The sequence below is a fragment of the Danio rerio genome, chromosome 12, assembly GCF_052040795.2.
Source record: "Danio rerio strain M-AB ecotype USA chromosome 12, GRCz13ab, whole genome shotgun sequence".
Classification (NCBI taxonomy): Eukaryota; Metazoa; Chordata; class Actinopteri; order Cypriniformes; family Danionidae; genus Danio; species Danio rerio.
The window spans coordinates 47977501-48003256 of NC_141032.1; the positions used below are offsets into that span (position 1 = coordinate 47977501).

The following is a 25756-nucleotide window of genomic DNA, read 5'->3' on the forward strand; positions in this document are numbered from 1 at the left end:
ATCCGCAATAATAATATTGCTTAAGATATTGTTAAATTCCCCCCTCCTCCAAGTTTTGACAAGCTCGGCATGTCAAAACGTCCCAAACTGTGGTTGTAACAGTCAGAGGTAATGTTGCAATAAAGATGATTATTTTGCTGTATCCGAATGAGGATTGATAGCGCCTTTAATAATTGGCATGATGCATACCTGTCAAATCTCCCGTTTTTGCCCGCTATCATTCTGTTTAAATGTTTTCCATATTCTCCCATGTATGCTTATTCTTTATATGAAAAGTGAAAGTATAGAGACTGGTTCTCGTGATTTGATTGCAAGAGCTGTTCAAGAGAATTATGCTCTCGCTTTATTTTGGTTTGAGAGCAGGTTAAAATGAATATAAAAACATCTGCAATCACTTTCTTTCCATTAAAGCTGTGCGTCGATCGTCGCAACCTCTGAATCAGTTTAGCCTACTGTATGCATGACGGACGTGCTCCGTATGATAAACTGTTCCCAGATAAGCTTCTGATTTTTGGGGTTTGTGTTTGGAGAGTGTAAAAGTGCAAAATTACAGTAATTAAATGATGGAACAGCAAAAATGTTGTAATAATGTTGGAGTTGCATATTATATTAAGTCAATATAAGCACAAATATGGCTTTATTGAAGATTTATTTTTAAATCTAGTCAACATTCAGAATGGATAATGACAAGTCAATAAATTCAAGCAATATTATAATCTTATTGAAGTTAGAATTAGGTTTGTGTACAAAATTCTTGGATGTACACTAGCAGTGGAATTTACTGTGATGTGCCAGGGCACCACCTGAAATCTTGCCTAGGGTGCCAAATTGGTTAGGGCCGGCCCCGATAACAATAGTAAAAGTTTCCAAGAAAGAGCTATTTAGTATAGCCTGGAACTGCCATTGGGGAATATTAAATACACTTGAAAACGATTATGCTTGTTTTGAACTTTGCATCTGTCTGTGAAGTCAGTGATGGGAGGATGGTTGTATTCTGGGAATCATTTCCATGCATTTGAGTCACTTTCTCTAAATTCCCCCTTTGTTAGCTTTAACTGTGGCTTCTTTGTGTCTGATTTTTACTTTGCTTCAGTGTTTTGTGCACAGAGTCTTGAATTAAATATTTTTGTCTTGGCGTCATACTAAATAAACATCAAACAAAACTTTTATCATGATAAAATTATGAGCTTAATCACGATAAAGAGCTCAAATATGTGTGGAATTAAGATAACATGCAGTGGTTGCTCCAACAAGTTCAGTATGTTTATCTACTGTTTTGAAAAAAGCATGTCTGATCCACATCCTATAAAATATTATCAACTCAGTCGTTATGAACAAAAGAAAAGTCAGTCATTGACAAAGAAAAAAGAAAGTTAAAATGATGTTTATGTTTGTAAAAAAATATCTCTCTATGAAACATCCCTCAAGAAATAATAATTAAAAAAATATTCAAAGTTTTATCATTTTGTCTTATATTTCATTTGCATATTTTCCATATAATACATTTCTGGTATTATAATATTGGTGCCGTGACCCGGATAGGAGTGATTTTTAGGGGGGTAAATAGAGGCCAGCTAGTGAAGTGCTGTGCAGGTAAACCTCACTCCTCTGAACCTGAAAAGGTCGCATCTGGCACAGATGCTAGAGGCCATGGTCTTTAGCATCCTTGTTAGAGCAACTGACTCCCATGCGGAGAGTTGCTAGTTCAATCTCAGCTCTGAGTGCGTTGGGTGGTGTAGGAGCGGCAGGCTAACACATGCAAGAAATAAAAAAGATTTAAATAATAATAAAAACTTAATTATTTTAATTAGAAAGTGTGTTTGTGTTTACATTTTACTGAGGTGATTAGTGTTCAAACCCCTTATCTCAGATCAGAATATTTTAGTTTTATCTTTTTATCACTTTTATTTTTATTTTGCACAGCTGTTTTTATTGATATAAAATAAGCCAACATCATGAATACCAGTGTGAACTGATCATAGCCCTAAACCCGCATGCAGAAAACAATTATTTCACACAGTATAAACGTTGTAACTACTGTATATGCACACTGTGCATACTGTATGAATAAAGTACATCCAGGTGGTTGTTATTGTCGAATAAAAAGTCTGGCAGGTTTATCAGCAGCTTTTGAAAACTGAAGGGCTTTATTGCAAAAACAACTCCCTGGATGTACTTAATCCTGCATTTTACAAGGCTGCAAATAAAGAATTAGACACAAAAAATTGTTCTGAGCTGTGATAGTTTGTTAATTATTTAATAAAATGCAAATCTGACAGAACGTAAAACAGCTGAATGGAGCATACACTGACCAACAAAGTATTCAGTCACAAGATCAAAAACAGCGGCGTGACAGAAAAGCAAATTTAAAAAAAATGTATGAACATACCAATGGTCAACACTGGTAATACCCTGATGAGCCTTTTTTAGTTTCATTGGTTGTTATACATTGGATTGCAACATGAGTGACCAATCAGAATCAAGTATTGCAGACAGCAGTGTAACAATAAGATGTAAATAAGGTATGTTGTAACATTTAGTTTAATGATTATTTTTGCCATTTTTCACAGTAAAACAGCGTCCTATTTTCACCAGGCTCATTCTAAAAAATGTGGTCTTGCGAACGTTTCTGGAGAATTATGTAGCCAGAGGTATGTATGGCTGCATTTAATTTTTTAAGGGAACGCTGCAGGGCGGTATGACGATGTTCCTTTTGGTGCTTACCGGCTGACTGCTTACCTCCGCGTGGAGGGCCTTCCTGCTGCAACCAGTTTGACCAGTTAGCTCGTCGTGTACATCAGTGGACTTGATGCGCAAAGAGGAGTTGACCACGACGACGACCGGGTTCGAGTCCGGGGAAGAACAGTTCCAGAAATCAGGTAAGACAAAAAACAGAATCCAAAAAATAAAATGAACGAGTGAATAACAGGGTGAGAATGAGGTAAAGTGAAAACATGGTAAAAATCAGACAAGGGTTTTTCTTTTTCTGGACGGCTTTTGTAAACTGTTGGTTAGGTTTAGGGAAGCGGGTGGGCGAGTCAATTGGTAAAATTGGTTGGGTTTAGGGAAGAAAAAGAGTGGGTCGGTCGATTAACCGGTCGCCTACACTGCAAAAAATGCTTTTCTTGCTTAGATTTTTTGTCTTGTTTGTAGTCCAAATATCTAAAAATTCCTAATCCGATAAGAATTTTCTAGACAAGCAAAACATGTTGCCTTGTTTTAAGAAATAATCTGCTAATATTAAGGGATTTTTACCTTAAAACAAGCAAAACAATTTCTTAAAACAATTGTTAGATTTGGCTAACAACCCAGACCATGCAAGTGTATTGTCTAATCTATGAGAAAATATATATCTTTAAAAAATTGTTAAATATATAATAATTACTCCCTTGCTGAGACAAAAAGGTAAAAGAAAATTAGCCTACATAACACACTTTCTTATGTAGGTTAATGTTATTTTACTCTTTTGTTGATGTAGAACATGTAGCTTGCACATAGTTACCTAAAATTGAGTCAAACTAACACATTGCTATTATATTACACCAATTTGTTTGTGTTGACATACACTCATATCGATCTTAATCTAATAAAAAAAAGGTTTAAGTTTCATGTTTTAAACACGTATTTAACATAGATACCTCTTCATCGTGTCGCGTTTGGTTGGGTGAGATAAAGTTCTGGAGGCTTAAAATAACACTGTACTGCCTCCCTCTATTGGACACAACAGGAACAACAGGGGCGTAAAACTGCCTGGGCCGCAAAACTGCTTGGGCCGTAGATCTGTCTGGATCCAAGTTTGCAGCCTCCCCCTACTGCTCGCGAAAGACATTTGAGATGCGAAAAAGCGCACACAGTGGCCTCTTGTGGATTCGTGAAAACAAAAACTGCAAAAATACGTACCTCTCGGGACGTATTTCGTGGTCTCCAGAAACGTCCACGGGACAGCGTTTTCAGAATGAGCCTGCGGGTTGCACATTTAACAAACTGCAAATGGTTGTACTTGGAAAAAAAAAGCTTTGATTACATATTTAATCTGTTTATTAAGCCTAAAATCACTATAAAACAAGCTGGTTATTCACATTAGGCTTCACATATAGATTTAAAACACCAAGATCCAGAAAATCCTGAGCCCACTCCAATTCAAATACCACCACTTCCTTGTTTTACTCATTGCACTTTAAAACATTTAGTGCAAACCAAGATTTAATGTCTCTAAGACAGTCCAACAATGTTGATATGGACTCATATTCACCACAAAATAAAATAATACAAAATAAAAATCCCATACTTTCTACAAAATAAACCTTTATGGATGCAAATATAAGGAAAACAGAATTGGTCCAAGAATGAAACCTTGAAGTACTCCACCCGATGAGGACATTAACTTCCCAAGGTGGACAGAGAAGCCTCTGTTAAACATATGTGACCAAATCAATTCCTATGCAGTACCTTTAATACGAACACAATACTCTAAACAAGAACAAGATCTTACTGTGTCAAAAGCAGTAGTAAGATAGAGCATAAAAACAGCACAATTTCCTGAGTCAGCAGCTAGAAACAAGTCATTACAAGTGTTAACAAACATGCTGGCTTCCACATGATTCATTCATGTTCTCCCAACACAAATCAATTAAGTGAATTTAATTGTTTTTACAAATGTAAGTGGATTGAACATAAAACAATTAAGTTGCCCCCAAAAAAGAAACCCTTAAGAATTGTGTTGATTCAGCTCATTTTAAATAGTAGTTAGAACAAGCAGCAAAACATATTCTTTGAGTGAGGGCGGTTTCAGTGCTTTGACGAGATTTCAAGAGTTCACACTTAGCTCATGATTTATACATAGCTTGTTTGGCATGCTGTCCCGGGAGAGAGCCCTGAGCTCAAGGGATCCTCGAGCCCAGGGCTCCCCCCCTTTTGCAGGGCGAGTGGAGATTGAGCTCAGGTCTTTCTCAAACTCCCCCGCTGCTGAGGCCAAGGCGAACTTCCTGAGAGTAAGACATTATAAAAAAGGTTTAGGCTTGTTTTATCTAAAGCACATTTGGATGGTGGGAGGAAACCGGGGAACCCGGGGGAAACCCACGCGGACACGGGGAGAACATGCAAACTCCACACAGAAATACCAGATGGCTCAGCGAGGACCCAACACCATTGGTATTCTTGCTGTGAGGCAACAGTGCTAGTCACTGGGCCACCGTGCCGCCCATTCTGGATAAAGGAGGAAGAAGGGGAGGAGGGGGGTTTCTTCCAGACGAAGATAGTTGTAGAAAGGAAATAAGGATATATATAGTGATTTGGGATCTTTTGATTGGAGGATCATAATTAGTTAATGTGGACCAGCTGGGTAAATCATGAGCACATGCTCCTCTCGAAATTAGTTTAAAACTAAACTTCACTTAAAGCCACATATCTTGAGACCCATGTAGATCTATGAAAAAGAAAGTAGTTGCATAAATACAACCTTGTCTAATACTTTGAAAAGGAGTGGAAGTTTTGATATAAACTGCAGCTTTTACAAATGTAATTGTATTGAATATAAAAAATAAGTTGTTCAAGAATTGCGTAGTTTCAGCTCATTTTACAGTTGTTCTCAGTGGCTTTGGTGCATTTCTTACAACACAATTTACATTTGCATAACAGATAATGCATTTCTCAAAACAGTTAGCCCAGATGATATATTAACCTGCAAAAGCGTGTCACTTGCTCAAAATAGATAGCCCATTCCTCAAAAGCAAGTATTAATGTCAATGAAAGTGTTAGTACAGGCCCGGCGCCAGGAAGTCAAAACTGAGGGGGCACTTTAAATCCATAGGGGGGCACTAGACCTGGTGACTGATTTTGGTCTCTTGTTTCTTTCATTTAGGCTATTTATTCGCATTTATTATTACTTTGCATTACTGCCTAAGTTACTGACCTAAGGCAGTAATATAGGCTACGTTTTAATAGTAATAACAATACGCAGTTTCGCTATTACGAATTTTATTAACGATGGTAATGCATACCGCTTATTAATGCAGACGGATGATGGCTTCAGTGCCAAACGAGTGCTTTAAATCATATGTTATTCTCCTTATTTCCGTTTTATTTCAAATAACAGCCCTATGAATGTTTAAAGTTTTAGGTAAAGACGTCAAATTATGCCCACACATGCAAGCTGACCCACGATCAGACAATTCATTTAACCGGTAAATAAATATAGTGAAATCAGCTTAACCGAGTCATCACGCTTCACAACCAACATCAGTGTTGGGGAAAAGCTAAATGTGACAATCTAATGTCATTCAAAACAATTACTTAGTTACATTTTAAGGCATTAGTGTAGCCAGAAAAATACCTAAAAAAGATACAAAAATTCACAGTTATTACCGTGAAAATTGGTTAAATTTTTATATGCTATATAACTTTTTTTTCATCATTTTAAATGTAAAAACAAAGATTTATCTAAGGCTATTATAAATGTGCTTTTTTCGTGATATTGTAAACCATCATAAACCATATGTACCATAGTTTCTAGGCCTACCCGTCATTTTATTTATTAATTATTTTATTTATTAGGCCTTTTTTAATAGCTTGTTTTCAGGTTATTTTCATTTTAGGGCCATGAGCTAAGTCAAAACAAACTCGATATGTTGTATTTTAGCTCTTAAAACAGATCTACAATATATTTTATGTTGTTTAATTTTGCATGAGCAAATAGCAGTATAGCCTAAGTTACATATTTTTAAAAGATTATCATTCTGCCTACCTGCAGCGCACGAGATTTCTCGGTTGATCCGCGGTAAATCCACTTAATACCTATTCCATTTATAGCACTGCAAACTTGACTTCGCAGGCCGATCATCTTTAAACGCAAAATGCATTTATTATGTGTTATACCTTGACTGCAGTTGCATAATGGGATGTTTCTCTACGCAACTGTAAAAGTGCACCTTTCAGCAAAATGAAAGCAAACATTCAAAGGGTTCTGCGTTTTGTCAATTTTAGCTTAATTGTAATAATATTAATAATAATATTAATAAATAAATTAAAATATTATTTATAGTGTAGCCTACTGTGGGACTGTGCAGTAAACTATTTATTTTTATTAAAACATTTTTATTAGGCTACATCTTCCCGAATAACTAATAAATGACTGGCAGTTGCGTCTCTGCTAAAATTAATTTAACAGCAAATTTCTTATGTTTTTTCCTTTTAGAGCTCAAGAGAGTTGTGTTTAAATAATTAGTTAACCAAAACATGTAATGAATTAAGCTGCTCCTATCATGTCACCCATTTTCTCCCTTGTGAGTTGAGTGCGCCTCCATCGCCGTGTGCGCGTTTTAAAGGCTATTTACGGGCGCACCAGACCTGACGCGGGGACCGGATCTCTGGACTATAGGACTAGCTTTAACCTCACCATTTTCATAATTTAATTGCTATGTCATATATTTTAAAATATTTAAATGTGTGTTCTGAAGGTTGGAAGGACGGGAGTGTTAATAATTAATGACAGAAAGAATTTTCAGTTTGAGTGAACAATCCTTTATAAAAACTGGGGGGGCACAAACTCTGTCTGAGGGGGCAATGCCACCCTTTGCCCCCCCGTAGCGCCGGGCCTGTGTTAGTATCATCAAAATGAAAAGTCCTGAAACCATTGTTTATGAACAAGATAGTCAAATGACTTTGTCATGTTTTCATCATGACAGTTTACTTTGTACATTTTTTCAATGCAAAAAGTCAGATGTTGGTGACACTTCCTGAAAATGCTCAGTGGCGTAGCGGACGGGCCCGCAGGGGGGGGGGGGGGGGGGGGGGGGGGGCGCGTGATTAGGGGGCCCCGCGTAGTCGTAATTTTCAATAATTAAAAATCCACCGGCGAACGCAATAATCAAACTCTTGGGAACAACTGTGGTCGGAACCAAAATTCACAGGTCTGTGTTCTCTGAACACCTCTCAAGCGGTGGACTACTTCATTCTGATTGCTTGCCGCCAATGTTGCCAACTTAGCGACTTTGTCACTAGATTTAGCGACTTTTCAGACCCCCCAGCGACAAATCTAGCGACTTTTTTGTGTGTTATTGGAGATTTTTTTTAGACTGTCATTTGTCCATACTGTACCGTCCCTACTCTTCTCAACGAGCTGCGTGTGATGCCGCCGGCCCCTCCCCCGCCTCACAGCACTGGCAGGCGGCCCAGTCAGTCCTCTACAGCAGCCTCTCCCACCTGCAGCCCGAGAGCAGATCACCCCTCTGCGTACCGGTGACAAATGATTTAGCACAGGCAGTGTGAAGGTATTCCCCTTGTACAGTCAAACCGATCTACTTCTACTTTATTTTAACAATTTAATTGGACCGTTTATTCTTTTCTTGTTCACAATCACAGATATTTTAGTAACAGTTTCTGAACTTGTCTGAGTTTATTACACATGAGAGATTACTGCACATTTACTACACATCTATAATGACATACTGTATTCAAACAGCAATAAATTTAGCTAAATAAACATGCTTATATGAAGTGTAGTGCAATTATAAATACCCCTTTATTAATTATAGGCTGTTAAACAAACAGAAATGGTAGAACGTGATGACGCCAGTGATATGCAAATTGACGTTTGACGTATCCTCCCCCCTCCCTTCATCAGGGGGCCCCGTTAGCGATCCCTGCAGGGGGGGCCTCTGCATTTTGCGCTACGCCACTGAAAATGCTCAAGAGAGCGCTATACTATTTGCACAGCCATTTGAAAACTACAGTAAAGTTAGACATCACTGCATTTACAGTTTTTCTTGTTTGCTTTGACCTGGTTAAAGAAACTAGGTTCCACTTCATTTTCATTTTCACTATCCCAGCAGAGCAAAAGACCGGTCTTGCAAATGTGTAAACTCTTTCTCATTGGGTTGGCACATTTCCCCACCATTTTTCAAAACAGTTAACACAGATGTCATTCAAGCAGTCCAAACTCCATTGTTTTAGTTATGGTAACCAAACAGAAACCATCTATTTCTAACCATTAGAAACTACCAACATCAATATGAATTCACTGAAGCACTGGTTTGACACTCCTTCACACAAATCTTCAATAAGCAATCAGTCTGCAAACCTTATAAAACGGTAGAAGGTCTGTGTTGTTCTGTGCCAGCATGGATGAAGGAGGTCAATAGTGGCTATGTCCTTTACTCCTAATAGATTTGACTGTATATTGGTTTACATGTGTTTTCTTTAATATTTACAGTATTTTATTACTTTTGTCTGTTTTTACAGTATTTCAGTTTTCAATTGTCATGAATTCAATATAAATGTAATCAAAACATTTCTTATTCTGGATTCAATTCTTTGCAAAAAGGCAAATTTGACAGCACAAATAGAAAGACAACAAATGGCATTGGCAATAGGCTACAATGACAAGCAATGGTGGTGCACTGACTTCTGTATTTTGTATTTTGTTGTCCGTTGTATAATGATTAATTGAAAGAGCTCATATACTTGTTTGCAAGTTGTGTTGTTTGAAGGTAAAACTAGCTTTTGTTGCATATTGTAAAGGTTTTGACACGATATGTGCCTTTTGCAAGCAAAATGTGTCTTTTTGACCATGAGTGCCGCTGTTTAGGCCTGTGTGTTAACTGTTTTGAAAATGTGGAGTTTCAATTGACAACTGCATCCAAGCAATCAAGAAAAACTGTAGTGAGGTATCTGAGTACAAGACACTGAATATGTATGTTTCACATGTTTACTGCATTTGCTCATTACAATTCTAATTTATTCACAGCATTGTGCAGAAGAATAAACACACCCTTATTTACAACAAACATACACTTCCTTTACGTAGAGCTGTGCAAAACTGTACACAATACTGCAGAACATATTGGAACTGAACCTACAACACACACAGGTCTGTAAATCATTCATCAAATTGTTCAATTTTGAAGACATTTTCAGGAAAACAAAATTCACTCATTCATTTTCTTGTCGGCTTAGTCCCTTTATAAATCTGGGGTCACCACAGCGGAATGAACCGCCAACTTATCCAGCAAGTTTTTACACAGCGGATGCCCTTTTAGCCGCAACCCCTTTCTGGGAAACATCCACACACACACACTCATACACTACGGACAATTTAGCCTACCCAATTCACCTGTACCGCATGTCTTTGGACTGTGGGGGAAACCGGAATACCCGGAGGAAACCCACGCGAACGCAGGGAGAACATGCAAACTCCACACAGAAACGACAACTGAGCCAAGGCTCGAACCAGCAACCTAGCGACCTTCTTGCTGTGAGGCGAACGTGCTATCCACTGTGCCACTGCGTCGCCGGAAAATAAAATCCTTGACAGATTTTGACAACTACAGTAGTTCTACATTTGTGTAATGACTCCAGTAATGAACTGAGGACTATATGGAGTGACTATTCAGCGTTCACAAGTGGAGTTCATTTTGACTGACATGACATAAGCAAATGATAATGTTATAAACAGCAGAGAGTTGTAGGAAAGCAATTCATGCATGTCCAAAATCATTTGCAGTTTGTTGTAAGGAATGAGAAACTGCTACTATGATATGCACAAATGACTAAATGTTTTGAGAAATGCATGAACTGTTGTGCAAATGTAAATAGTGAAAAACTAGTAGAAAATAGTAGAAAAACTCAGTCAAATTTAAGTAGCACTTCCTGAAAATGCCCAAGACAGCTCTATACTATTTGCACAGTCATTTGAAAACTACAATAGAGTTAGACATCTCTGCATTTAGTGATGAATTAGGCTAATTGATGTCTGTGCGGTAAGGTTTCCCTATCCACGAGAGCAAAAGCGAAAGTGAACTTACTTTACGTCATGTTCCAGTTTTTCTTAGATGTTTACACACAATTACTTGTACTACAGACACAATTTCTACAACATGTAACTGATGCACCAACCCCCTGAACCAATTCTGCTAAACTACAAGCACAATTCCTGCTTTACACTCAAATTGCAGGTTTACAACACACTTTTTTCAAAACACTACACACAATTATCTGCATTTTGCACAATTTTCATGCAGAAAATCTTTTGTTTTCACAAGGAACACACTGTCACTCACAATTGTAAAGTCAGTTGTCCTACTTTGCATACCAACTCATCACATGAGTAAACACCTTTCACAGAATTGCAATTTAGAAATCAGAGCTGATCTGGTTCACAACTAGTTTACTGCCCACCTATGTTTTTTAGATGTTTATCTCCCCCTCCATATTCTCCATTCCTCAAACCTATTGAGGATTTTTTTTTTTTGCCTGGAGATGTAATGTGACTGAAATCCACACACAAGTATACCCCTTCTCCAAGCTATAGCAGTTGATGCTTTTCGTGGCTGGATTCGCCATGCAAAGTGACATTTCCCCCGCTGCTTGGCCAGACCAAAACAGAAAAGAGGATGCAGTATAACTGTTTTTTATTTTATTTTATTTTATTTTTATTTTTTTTACTGTGACTGTATTCAGTAAATACTTCTGTTGATGGCATATGTAGACCACGATATCTGCAACTTTGTGTTGGTTGGGACCAATGACTGTAAAAAATATGGACGACGCGACAGCCCCTTTTCCCATTGAACGCCTTGAGGGCAAAACGCCTGCTTGACGGGCACAAACTGTCGCAAAAGACTGCTGAAATTGGAGCCTTGACATGCGCAGAAGGATTGTCTGATGGAGCCAGAGGAGGAGCTGCGATAATGAGCGGAGTCGAGCTTCCAACCAAACGCTTTATGTAAAATCAACCACGCCCCCCAAACTTCTCAGCATGCGTTTGCTGTCATATCAACACAAATGGATGTAATAACGTTAACAAATATGAGGGTTTTTTATATTCAATCGCGCCAGCTCCGGACCGCAGCGCATAACCTACTCGCGGCATCGCGGGCTGATTCCGGCTCGCATGCGGCAGCACCGGCTCGCTCGGCCGCCGAATCTGGCTCGAGTGACTCGGGCTGGAATCGGGCAGTGAGTCCAGGCATCCGGAGTAGGTCCAGCAGAGGTAGTCAGTCTGAGCTCTGAGTGGTAAGTCTCCGGCAGGCGAGAATCTAGCTGGAACTGGCCCGAGTGTGTTTTGCTATCTGGGTGGTTAGGCGTGTATCAGCAAACTAATAAAGCCCGAAAAAAGCCCTGAACTTAGCGAATAAACAGTGTTCCACCAGATCGTATGTCAAAAACTGTAGTTTACTGCTGAACTCATTTTGTCATGGTAAAATAACACAGAAATCGAATAATAACACTTCAGTCTCCTGCCAAAGCTCAGATGCGCTGCTTCGAGAAACTGTCAATCACAGCTGTCAATCACGATGACACGCCCAGCATTAAATTACTGCTAAAAACAAACTGTTTATAAAAATGAAGATCTGCACCTATTTCAGCACAATAACCAGTGCCTTAATCGACCAGAACCATCTTTCGGGATATTTTATTGCAAGTGTAATAATTTTGTTTATTTGGGCTCAAGTCTCCTTCATTAACACGGAGGAGGCGGGCTTTATGACTTGTACTGCAGCCAGCCCCCAGGGGGCGATCTAACGGCCGAGACCTTCACTCAAACGCAGGCTTGCGGCACACTTGGTTGGGACGAACACTGTGTACACTGTATTTGAGGGGTAAATACAGTAAAATATATTTGGTATTTGTTTGTTTTGCATACAAACAATCCTCTGAAATATTTTACAATGCACTTCTGTAGGCCTGCTGTCTGTAGTAAAGTGTAACACTGAACAAAAAAAGGCTTACAGAAAGTCATAATGATGAATGGAGAAGAAGTGGTCAGAGTGTTTTACATTCAGCACATCAGTGTTCAACTGATCTTATAATTGTCTATTGATGTGATGGCTTGTGTGTGTCATTTGAAAACAAAAGACCATTTTGAGAAGAAATCACAATGTTTTGAACGCAGAGTTTCATATTGCAGAAGAATTGAAGAGTTTTGCCTAATGTGTGTGTGTTTTGTGATTTGTGTGTAGAGATTTGACAATATGAGACCTGGGGCCTGTTTCAATAAGGAGGTTCAAACAACTCAGAGTTTAAACTTGAACTCTGAGTTGATTTACCGAGAGATTAAAAACTCTGAGTTTTTGGTTTCAGAACAGCTGATCTGAGTTGGGTCAATCAACTTCGAGTAGACCAACTCAGAGTTAAGCGCGCACACCGTGACTTTAAAAAGGCATTATCAATGGAGCGCAGACATTACGAGTGACTATGGCAACATCTTATAAAAGAGATCAGCTTTTCTTTCTCCAGCTGAACTTGATGTTCTCATGCAAAGTTATAGCAAATATGAGCGTATATATTTGAAAAGAAGCAACCATCAGTGAAGAAGAGACAGTTAGCGTGGGAAAACAGCTACTCAAGTTAATGCCTAATTTCACTTTTTAAGTATTTAAATATTTAAGTATAATAAAATAAGTAATGTAATTTGTGACGTTTATATTTTTTTTTTCTAAACTTTTTTTTATACATTTATTAGTTTTAAATGATTTAACAGTGCACTTGTGTGTCTGCCTTTTTTATTGATCAAGTGATATAGGTTAATATAACATTTAGAAGGTAAGCAGTACTAAAAATAATTTTTAGAAAGAATAATAATCCCATTAATCTAGTTACAGTGCATGTCGAAGGTGAATTTAATTTAATTATTTATAAAAAAAAAAAGCCATTCTCATACAGTTCTTCTGTGTGTGACTAAAATGTAGGCAATAGCTATGTTTCCATCCAAATATATTACATAAATTTATGTGCAAAACAGGAATATTGCATAAAAGATGTGAATAAAATTCCATCCAACGAGTCAAAGAGAAAAAAAATCGTCACTTCCTGATTAAACTGGCACCAAATATCAACAGTAAAAGCAGAATTTACAGTGGTAGTAGAAGCTGCGTCAATTAATTCTTTATTTAGCCTAATTAATGTACTTGCGCCTCGATGTCAGAAGACAATGCTGAAACACAATGAACACGTGGGGGCGTCTGAAGCCATGAGACGCGGAGACTCTTGACACGCACCAGACGTTCGGAGGTGATTAATAATATACAATAATACTGAAACAGTTAAGGCATTTTAGAATGACTAAAACAATATTTAAGACGTGTTACAGTGTGATCAGCCTGCTGGTTTGTTCATTTACACACATTTTCATTATCATATGATCATGATCTTTTTTTTAATGTACATGCTGTAATTTGTTCAGTAAAAGTGTTTCCATCGTAGTTTATGCGCACTTTTTCTATCGAATAAAAGTTTGTCCTACTCAGTTATGCGCGTTTTTTATACATATTTTATGTGCATCATGACGTTTCTATCAATCGTTTTTATGCACGTATCCAAAATAAGCATAAAAATAGGTGTGTGGAGACGTAAGGCTAAGGCGAGAAATACCGCTTCATCTTTAAAAAAGGGGAGGAGACCGACAGAAACTCTGAGTTTAGAGAATAAAACCTGCTTCTGACCAGGTTAGATTCACAGAGTAAGTTACCACAGTAACTGACTCTGAGTTAAAGTTACCTTTCTTTCAGAAACAGGCTTGACTTACCCTGCTTTCTCGAGTTTAACAAACCTGCCATTTTGAAACGGAAAACCCAGAGTTTCTCTCATTTCAGCGTTAAAATACTCTGAGTTTTCAGTTAACCTCCTTTCTGAAACAGGCCCCTGCTTTCAGAAAATGTGTGTAAACAATTGGGAAAAACTGTAATAGCATTGCGCTTATGGCGCGACGCAGCTGGCTCTTAAAGGGAATAGGAAATGAGACTCTGATTGGTTTATTCTCAAAACACACCTATAACTCATTAAGAGAATAAACTCAACCCTTTTAGTCCATGCGCCATGGTGCAAAGCGGATTTTCCCGTCCTTAAATTAGCAAAAATGCGTTCTGACACGCCCTGAAAGCGTTTTGGACCGTCAAAATAGAGCCCATAAAGTGACTCATGACGGGGGGTTTAATGAGCAGCCACTGAAGAGGAATAAGATGCTTGTAATAAGTTTGATATAACCGTTCACATTACAAATCTGTGCCGGATTTAGGAGCACATGAAAGCACATGAAAGTGGCACAAATCAGCTGTGAAAAGATCAGATGTCATGAGGTTTGAGGTCTAACAGAGACTCCAGTAATTACTGCAGTTCAGATGAAGCTGATCTTTTCTGGAGCACCACATTAAAATTAATCTTCAAAATGATTCTGCACTTTTTCTGAATCACTGTCATGATCCTTCTGTCTGGTAAACAGAGACATCATTTTCTGGCATCCACCTGTCTGCTTTTTATAGATGATAATGATGGTCAATATGATGATGAAGATGATGAAGCAGCCCACACCAGCAGAGATGGCAGAAACTGAAGTTTTCTCATGTCCAGGAGATTGTCCAGGATTATTTATGTGTGGTTCATGCTCTGTAAAGGTGCATTGACCAGAGTAATTATTATTATTTAAATCATAAATCTAACTTCAGCCCATTGCAGACTGCACACTGCAAAAAATGCTTTCCTTGCTTAGATTTTTTGTCTTGTTTCTACTCTAAATATCTAAAATTTCTTATATCAAGAAGCATTTTCTAGAAAAGCATAACATATTATCTTGTTTTGAGAAATAATATGCCAATATTAAGTGAGTTTTTCCTTAAAACAAGCAAAATAATCTGCCAATGGGGTAAGCAAATTAATCTTGTTTTTTTCTTTTGACGTAAGATTATTTTGCTTACCCCATTGGCAGATTTTTTAACTTGTTTTAAGAAAAAAACTCACTTAATATTGGCATATTAGTTCTGAAAACAAGACAATATGTTTTTCTTGTCTAGAAAATTCTTCTTAATTTAGGAATTTTTAGATGTTTGGACTAGAAACAAGACAAAAAATCTAAGCAAGAAAAGCATTTTTTGCAGTGCAGACAGTCAGATTCTCATCACACACTATGATTAAATGCTTCAGTGTGGAGAAGCTGATTCCTTGACAACACACACACACACACACAACTAAACATCTCTAAAAATCTTTCCTGAAATATGTTATCACTGATTCATTCATTTTCTTTTCGGCTTTTTCCTAGTCGGCTTGTTGAACTTTGTTGGCTTTAATGTGATGACTGTTGTGTGATTCTAAACTCAGCTTTGACCGTCTTTTCCAGTTTGTTTTAGTTTAGATTGATGTTTTGTTAGATTCGTTTGAGTGTTTTGGAACCTGTCTATTTTGAGTTTTGTAGTTTAATTAGTTTAGTTCGGGTGTCGTGCACACTGAAGACCTCGGTTTTTATTAGTATTTGTTTTTGTCGCCTAGTTTAGACTTAAAATTTAAGCATTGTTTTGTTTTGTTAATTTCTTTGATTTGGCTTACACTCATTGTTTTTGTTTAAGGATACTTGTTAATGTTTATTTCTTTCCATTTATTGCCGTTAAATAATTGTTTCAACTACTGAGTAAAAAGCTTAAATAGAGAATGGATTCCTGCTTCATCCTTTATCTGTCGCACACATTACATCTGCACTCAAAAAAAATGAAACGTTGAGTTTACTTAATTTTTCTTGTCAACGGGTTCCACAAAATATATTTATGTAAGTTAAAAATAAATATTTCAAAGCTAATTAAATTAATGGCTTTATTTTAGGTTGAAACAATTAGTTTGAATCAAGCCAACTATTGTAAATTTATTTTGCTGAACATGAGACATTTGAGTTAAACTAACTTAAATCAGTTAGGTTATATGGACTAGCTAAATTTGTTTAGAAGTTGCATATTATATTTTTGTCTATTGAGAGTAAACAAATTAGTTTACAACAAATCATTTAATTTAAGCTTAACTAATCAAAACAAAATTATTTCACTCAATTTAATTTTTACTAGTTAGGTTTAATTAACTTTAGTTTGTCAACAGGTTCCACACAAATAATTTAAGTGAACTCAGCTAACATCTGTCTCACCTAAATGTTACAGCATCCCTCTGAAACATCCACACACACTCATTCACACACTATGGATAATTACCCAATTCATCTGTACTGCATGTGTTTGGACTTGTGGGGGAAACCACCTGGAGGAAACCCACGCAAATGCGGGGAGAATATGCAAACTCCACATGTTATAATTTAAAAACCATATTTATATATTTATTAATTCATAAATTTATCCAAAATACATTAATAGTTATCTGTTTTTGAAAATTTAGGTTGCTTTGTTGCTCTAAAACAACTACTAATTTACTTTCAATAGTCAATGCGTATAATGAAGTACTACACATATTGACAGGAGCTTCAGTGTTAGTGGTTGTAGGTTTGACAGGCTCTGCTTACGGATGAATGGCACTAAGCCAAAAATAAAATGAATGAATGAATGAATGCTTATGAATTATTAAATTATTATTAGTTTAAAATTAAGGTATATTTGCAAACATTTACTGACTGGTAAAAAAGTACTACAGACATACCTGATATATCCACAGTGAATTCTGCAGTTTTTGTTGAACTATTAGTTTGCACAAAGAATCTGAATGTTTCCTTCATTGCTGTATTTGGAGTGTATCTGCATGTGAAGGTTTTCTTCTTCTTACAGCGGTCATCAGGAGACCCTTCTCTACAGATGTCAGAGTAATTATAGTTCTCAGGATACTGAAACTTAAACCATATAACACAACAATCAGTGCACTGTTCAGAGAAGCTGCAGTTGAACATCACTTCTTTCCTCACAGCTCCAGTCACATCATTACATCTCACATTGCAGCCATCTGAAAAACAAAACAAAACCCATTATAATAACAGTAATATAATACAGCAACAGAAGAATAATGTAAAAATAATAATGTTTGCCATGGACTTTAGGGTGGGCTAAGTGACATTTCGTGTGGGCCAAAAAAACAAACAAACAACAACACACATATACATAAGACAACAATTATTTTAAAGGTAAAAAAATAATTTATAGCATTTTAAAAATGCTGTATTTATCTTTTGAAATGTTCTTTGTGTAATTTATTAAAAGCAAAATAACTTTTATTTTAAAACTATTATTTATACTGCAGACTAGTTTTATCTCAGTGTTTGGTTGCTTAAGTCAGTGGTTCCCAAAGTGGGGGTCGGGGGGCAGTGAAGGGGGGGTCGCCTGGTGATTTCCAAAAATCGATTTATTTTTATTAAACCATAAGAATTAACATATTTTATCCATAACTATACTGAAAATAAAAATAGTCGTTTATAGTTACTATATACTATATAGTTACTATAGTAGCTTATAGTTACTAGTTCTATTGGATTGCGACCCCTGGGGTAATTACATTATATTAAAGGCAGCAATAGCGTCAGATGCATTTTGATTTTATAACATCAGGTTATACTGTCTGGCACATTTAAAGCACTGACACAAATTTAATTGGTGTGTCTGCGTCATTGCATGCAAGGTTTCTGTATTTATAACCACCTTAGAGGATATTGGGGGTCGCGAGTCACTGGCATTGTTATTTTGGGGGTCGCGGGCTGAAAAGTTTGGGAACCCCTGGCTTAAGTGATGTTTGCCAAGTTTTGCAGGAAAACTCATGTTGCTCTCCATCAACTAAGTGACTTTTCATTTAAAACTGATTTTGAGAGGAGCATGTGCTCATGATTGACCCAGCTGGTCCACATTAGCTAATCATCATCCTCCAATCAGAGGATCCCAAGTCACTATATATATATATATCTTAGTGCTGCCAATCGATTAAAAAAAAATTAACTAATTAATCACACTTCTTTTAGAAAATTAATCACGATTAATCACATTTTAAAGACTGAAATTTGTAATTTTGTCTATTCAAATGTAAAATTACTATAAAGGCAAGACAAAAACTATTTACATTCAAAATATAATTGTTTATTAGAATTTTTGTTTAACTTGTAACACAGATTTCTTCATGTAAACAACATACCCACAATAAACCATCAAGAACCTGGCTTGACAGCCATAATTATTACATAAATAAAAACACAGGCATGTTAATGCCATTTGAATTTCAAAACAATCAATACCAATAAAGAAAACATTGATTTCCATGTTTCTCTGGAGCACCCGGAGGAAACCCATGCGAGGGCAGGGAGAAAATGCAAACTCCAAACTGAAAAGCCAACTGAGTTGAGGTTCGAACCAGCAACCCAGCGACCTTCTTGCTGTGAGGCAACAGCACTACCTACTGCGCCACTGCCTCGCCTAGTACATTTACATTAGACACCAATTCTCAGATTTGAATATGATTAAGATAGTACTCTTATTAAGAGTCTACCGTGTACGCAGCGATTTGATTACATTAAAGGAACACAGAGTCAAGAAATGCGGAGGTTTATCGCATGCGTTAACGCACTAATTTTGACAGCACTAATATAATATATATATTAGTTTAATTTCCTTTCTACAGTTTGCATGTTCTCCCCGTGTCCGCGTGGGTTTCCCCCGGGTTCCCTGGTTTCCTCCCACCATCCAAATGAGCTCTATAAGACAAATAAGTCTAAATATTTTTTTCAATGTCTTACTCTCAGGAAGTTCGCCTTGGCCTCAGCAGCTAGGGGAGTTGGATCGACCTGAGCTCAATCCCCCCTAGCCCTGTGAAAGGGGGGAGCTCTGGGCTCGAGGATCCCTGGAGCTCAGGGCTGTCTCCCGGGACAGCGCGCCAAACAAGCCATATATAAATCATGAGCTAAGTGTGAACCACTTACTGAAGAAGTAGAACTGAACTGAACTACTTACTGAACTGAGCTACTTACTGAACTGGGCGATTCTACAGTTGCAGGTACATTTTTTGACCAAAGCCATCCTTCTTTTGGCCTTTACAAAATGGATACATGTGTTACATTTCACGTATGTCTTGTGGTGTTTTGTTGTATTGTTTCGTATGTATTGTATGTGTTTCCGTTTTGCGCTTTCTTCTCTCTCTCCTGTTGTGGATCCTGTCCTGTTTCAGGTGTGCAACCATTGGTCGAGTGAGCTGTCAATCACCATCGCCACTCGTAACACGTTACATTATTACATTTCTGATTATTTAGAAAATGTGTTCATCATTTTCAAAGATCATATGACTGTGATGCACACAGATACCTGCGCTCTATGCTAAATTAATTTCTCTTTCATCTTTTGCAGCCTGAATGGTTTAAAATGACTTAAACGGAATACTTTAATCAAGATTGTAAACAAGCCTGGCTTGCCAAAACATGTTTTCTGAAGCTCACGGTCACATCTTATGCTGCTTTCTCAGTTATGAAAACCATCGCAAAAAAAATGTTTGTTTTCTGATGTGGGTTCAGGGTGGGCCAAGCTTCTGATTGGGTGGGCCAGGCCCCCCCAGGCCCCCCATGGAGCCAGGCCTAATAACAATTACATTAGACAAACCAAATGCATTTGCTTTTAACACGTCCAAAATAACTAAATACAACACAAATTATAATAATACTTTAAAAACTCACAAACATAATCCCTATATGCGAATCCCTAAACTTAAAAAGAAAGTCAGCATGTTCACACAATAACCTGGTAGTCTCTAGCTCTATAAAAGACATCGCCATTGCTTTGCAATTTTAGATTAGCATCTAAAGCATTCCATAGACGTGATGCCTGCACATAGGTCAGGTCAGTATGTGGTGGTAGGTCAGACTGACCAAGGAGCTATGAATATTGTTACATTCCTGTACATTTCTGTGTTGCGTAATTATTATTTATATATATATTTTTCTCGCTAGTCTCTTTCTTTCTCTCTCTCTCTCTCTCTCTCTCTCTCTCTCTCCGTGCTCGCTTGCTCTCTACCTCTCTCCCGCTTCCACCTATACAGTGGCTCCGATTGGCTACCGCTGCCCAGCTGTTTGCCGTGCCCCCCTTGACGTCATCCAAGGTCTCCAATCCAGCCGCTGCCACCGTGGCATAAAAGTGGTGACAGGACGCTACACTGGAGGCCCTGTAATTTCTGTGTTGTGCTGTGTGTCTGTGTTTTTTGATATATGTCTACTGTGTGTTACAATTTGGTATCTGTCCGTTATTTGTTCTCCATTTGTCTACCGTCGATGTCATGCGCATCTGAGGTTGGAGAGTGGAACAGGTAAGAATGTCGTGCAACATACATTGTGCACAAGTAGCTTGAATATATCTGTATTAGACACACTAGGTAAGGGGCGTGCTCCACCCACTGTACTTTTGGTTTTTCCATCAAAGATCAGCGTAGGTTAGGTAGTGCGTATTAGACGCGAAGATTCTTTTCACTAACTTCTGCATTTTTATTTTGTATAGATAGGGTAGAGATTGGGCCAAATAGATTGTTTTTGTTTTATTTATTTTTATTGTTTGGATGAAAGAATATGAAAGAATTAGTTTTCTCTTTGATACGTCTCAAGCATTTACACACTACACAGATTCTACTTGCTTTTTTGCACTATCAATGGTATCTACTCATAGTTGAAATACTTGGACAAGCCTAAACATTCCCCCATCCACATAATCAAACACACTTTCTTAAGAACTCTTACCAGCATCAGTTTGGCAGACTGCAGTGAAGCCCAACAGCAGCATGAACATCTCCACTGCATTTATTACAGTCATGGCTTTCAGTTTCCAGCTGAAATAAAAAAACATACAATAACAAAGGTGAAATTTAAGCATTACTAATAAAGAAGTACTAGAGAGTATGGTCAAGCTTTATTTTAAGGTGTCCTTTTATGCATAAAGACACCTAACCCTAAACATTCTAACCATTACCATATAGTAAGTGCAGGCAAGTATCAACATATTCAGTGGTTAGATGAATATGTACATTAAAACAAGGACACTCTGTAATGAGTGTAAAACAGACTTAATCTAATTTTTGCTCGTTCAAACTACTTATTTCAAGAGTTCCCACTTAGATATGCTTGGCATTTAAAGCAGGTTTGGCATGCAGTCCCGGGAGAGAACCCTGAGCTCGGAGATATTTGAGCCCGGTCAATAAGCATATCAGGGGATCCGAGATCAGGTAGGTCTCGATAGCTCCCCCTTTAGAATGGGGAGAAAAGGAGGAGATGGGACGGAAGGGGGGATTCTTCTAAAACGAAGATAGAGCACTGAGGAGAAAGTGATCCGTTTATATTAAACTAGGATTGCTCTGATTGGATTATTACTGATTACGGATGAGTGGCCAGCAGTGCTCAATCAAATCACATGCTCCTCTCGAAATTAGTTTATGAAACTTCACTTAAAATGAGCAACAACACAATTCTTAAAGGGTCATGAAACACCAAAACACATTTTTTGAGCTGTTGTCAGTCGTATATGTGTCCCACACTGCTAAAAACACTATTAGGACACCTATATTTCACTAAAAAGTGTAAATTGGTTGTTTTTGAGTTATTTCAAGCAAATTCGTACTTCCGGTTTGAAATGAATTTTTGAAGCTGCGTCATGGACATGACATAATAGTGTGTATTCCAGCGTGCAGACTGGACGTCTGTGCCAGAGTGAGTCTTATTACGTCTGACAGTGTGATGCATTAATGCATGAGTAAGGCTTGGTTCAAACCAATCTGCGCGCTCTATTGTGCAACTTCATTAATATTCATAACTGTCACAGTGTTTACGCCACAGAGACGCCACGTTGTGTTGGCAAAACAAGCGTGAAGTGTTGCTTTTATAGTTTGCTGCCGTTAAGTTTCGTTTTTATTTTCTCTCTGTGAGAGCTCAGTCTCACGAGTGGATTAACAGTGTACGCGACGCTCGACAACAACTTACGTGTCTAAGGAGGATTATTGTTTACCTGAGAGCTGTTCTCATCTGCAAACGCTGAGATCCGGATTCGCTTTAGTCTCCTCTTAATAAAGACGCGGCTCTAGTTGCTGGTGATTGTCCTGTCTCTACAGATTTGGTAAGTGAGCGAGCAGTGCTCTTTGTTTATTCAGTTTGTTCGTATCGAATTAAGTTAACTATTGCACCGAGTGTAAACATGTTAGCACCACAACCACACTTTAACCTCGTGTAGGGTTTTTACCGCATTTAGTGACCGGAATAACACACGCGGCTTTCTGACACTACCTGCTGTGTGCATCTAAGTTTCCGGGAAATGCTAAAGTTTTTTTTTCTTTCTTTCGCCGTGCGGTATCAAACATTGCATGAAAAATACACGCTTAGAGCAGCTCCTCGAATCAAATATCTCGTTTGTCGTGAGGGGCATGACTGAATTCCCTGAATGAAAGAGCCAAACTGCAGTTAAAGTTCACCATTTAATAATTTGGCAAATAATTCGACTACAGATGACCATGTAGGTTAAACACCATCACTTTCTACTGTGAAACTCGCGCGTGCCCAAATAGACATTCCCACACCATCCCACTTTTCTTCCTCCGACACTCCCCCCTAAACAGAGCTGGACACGCCCACTTTTCTGACTGTGAAAACACCCTGCAGAAACGAGAGGGTTTCATGGCCCTTTAAGAATTCATTTGGACAACTTAATTTTTTATGTTCAATCCACATAAATTTGTTAAAAGTGTTAAATTAAATGAATTGAGTTGTGTTGAGACAACATTAATGAATTGTGTGAATTTTTTTCAGTCTAGTTTCGTTTTCATTCTCTCCTGATAGAAATAATAATCCTTTACAGACTCCTTAAAATAAAGCCTAATCAATGTTAGTAGTAAATAAACACTTTAGAGATGATGATTTCAACGTGTATTTAATCGCTTGGAATAAATCAACTCTCAATATTCAATATTAAAACAAATATTTCATCATTATTTTGAACATATTAATTAAGATATATGGCGATTTAAAGTAGTGACACAAGAGCAATGAAATGATGATGACAGAATTATGTTGCGGTTTCTATCGCAGACTATTTATTTACGCTTCAACAAACAGCACTAGTGCAACACAGAATATTATATTTCACAGTAAAACAAATGTATAGTCCACCTCAAGCTTGAGAATAAGATTTACTTCTGGAAGTTATCCAAACACAAACAAAAACCAGTAAAGCACTCTGAAGAGCACATCATGAGAAACGTTCATTCATTAAATACAACCTCCAGTCACTATAAAAACATACAGTATAGAGCAACACAAAAATTGAGGTGATGAAACATAGTTTTGTTTTTTGTTTTTAACTGACTGAACGGAAGAAATGTGTATAATTTGTGATAAACACTGCAAAAAAAAAAAAAAAAAAAAACAGATCATAATAACTTAGCACAAAATCGAGTTTCACAGAAGTATTTTGAAGCTTAAATGTTTAAGTCTGGTAATACAACACATCATGCACACACGCTCAAGACTCTCCGGCAGCTGATTATGAATTGTTTAGTAAATATAAATGAGGTAATCTGCTGTTCTGAGAGAATTTTTACTCACCAACAGTGTTTCTGTCTTCAGTCTGAGTTTGTTTGACTCTCTCTCTTTCTCTCTCTCTCTCTCTCTCTCTCTCTCTCTCTGTGATCACGCACCCAGCATACTTTCAGTTCCGGATGTCTCAGATGAAGGTGGTCTTCCAAGACACCATAAAAACTTCAGTTCTTGGTTTAACATCAGCGCCTCTGCTGGCCATAATACCCATTTAGTTCAGTTTTACTGTAAGTGGCTTTTTCCCCCATCGGTGTAGGCTGCTGAAAGAAAACGATGTCTGCAAAACACTGGAAAAAGACAAATTTTTGGAGACATGTCCTGTGGTCTGATGGAACTAAGATTGAACTGTTTGGCCATAATGACCAGTGTTACATTTGGAGGAAAAGGGGAAAGCTTACACGCCTAGGAACACCATCCCAACTGTGAAGTATGGGGGCGGCAGCATCATGTTGTGGGGCTGTTTTGCTGCAGGAGGGTCTGGTCCACTTCACAGTATAGATGGCATCATGAAGAAAGAACATTATGGAGAAATACTGAAGCAACATCTCAAGACATCAGCCAGGAAATTACAACTTGGCCACAAATGGGTCTTCCAAACAGACCATGAGCCTCAGCATACTGCCAAATTAGGTAAAATGTGCTGTAAGGACAACAGAGGGATTGTTTTGGAGTGGCCATCACAAAGCCCTGATCTCAATCCTGTAGAAAACTTTTGGGCAGAGTTGAAAAAGCTTGTGCGAGCAAGACAGCCCACAAATCTGACCCAGTTACACCAATTCTGTCAGGAGGAATGGGCCAAAATACCTTCAATTTATTGTGAGAAGCTTGTATAAGGATACCCAAAACATTTGACCAAAGTTATACAGTTTAAAAGCAAAACTAAAAAATACCAAGGAAATGTGTGTAAACTTTTGACTGTCAAAAAAAAAAAACCTCTAATTTTTCTTTCATTTAGCAAATGTAAATCATTTAGGGAAATGGATGCTGGAACGATCCAGGATTGTTTCGAGTTTTTGTCACAACAGGTCTCAAGACCTCAAGAGCTTGTAAACAAGTACTGACGTGATGTGAATAAGGTATGTCTTCCCATTTAGTTTAATACGATTATTTTTGTCATTTCCACAGCATATTTTCCAAACAGTAAATGGTTGTTTTGCTGGTACCAATGTGTATTTCAGTGTCTGAAAGCTAAAATAAGTGTGATGACAAGTGAGGCGTGGGCTTCTTCAGGAGTTTATCAGCTGATCCCTAAATGCACTAAATGCTCTAATCAAGTCAAGTTATTTATATAGCGCTTTTACAAGAAGTGTTTACAAAAGAAAATGCTGTACATGCATGCACCATTTAAAACAAAGGACAAATAAAACAGACACAACAATCTCATTTAGATAAAAAAAAAAGTAATTTAAAAACAGAAAGCCTTTCCTCTGCCTAACATGGAGAGGCAAATTATTCAAGAGTTTTGGTGCAACC

At 37.6% G+C, this 25756-nt stretch overlaps 2 long non-coding RNA genes across 3 annotated transcripts; one reads left to right on the top strand and one right to left on the bottom strand.

Moving 5' to 3' along the window:
• Positions 1-4022: 4022 nt before the first annotated feature.
• Positions 4023-11677, top strand: LOC148679622 (uncharacterized). Its single transcript, XR_015944917.1, has 5 exons — positions 4023-4813; positions 5400-5756; positions 7602-8755; positions 9659-10634; positions 10736-11677. It is a non-coding gene; the product is annotated as an uncharacterized LOC148679622 (long non-coding RNA).
• LOC100535892 (uncharacterized) lies at positions 11438-25756 on the bottom strand. Of its 2 annotated transcripts, none has more exons than XR_015504591.1 (5): positions 24682-25756; positions 24293-24570; positions 21446-21534; positions 17401-17697; positions 11438-15378 (listed from the first exon to the last, which is right to left on the bottom strand). It is a non-coding gene; the product is annotated as an uncharacterized LOC100535892 (long non-coding RNA). The 2 variants fall into 2 exon arrangements; XR_015504592.1 differs by having other exon boundaries at positions 24293-24560; positions 24682-24923.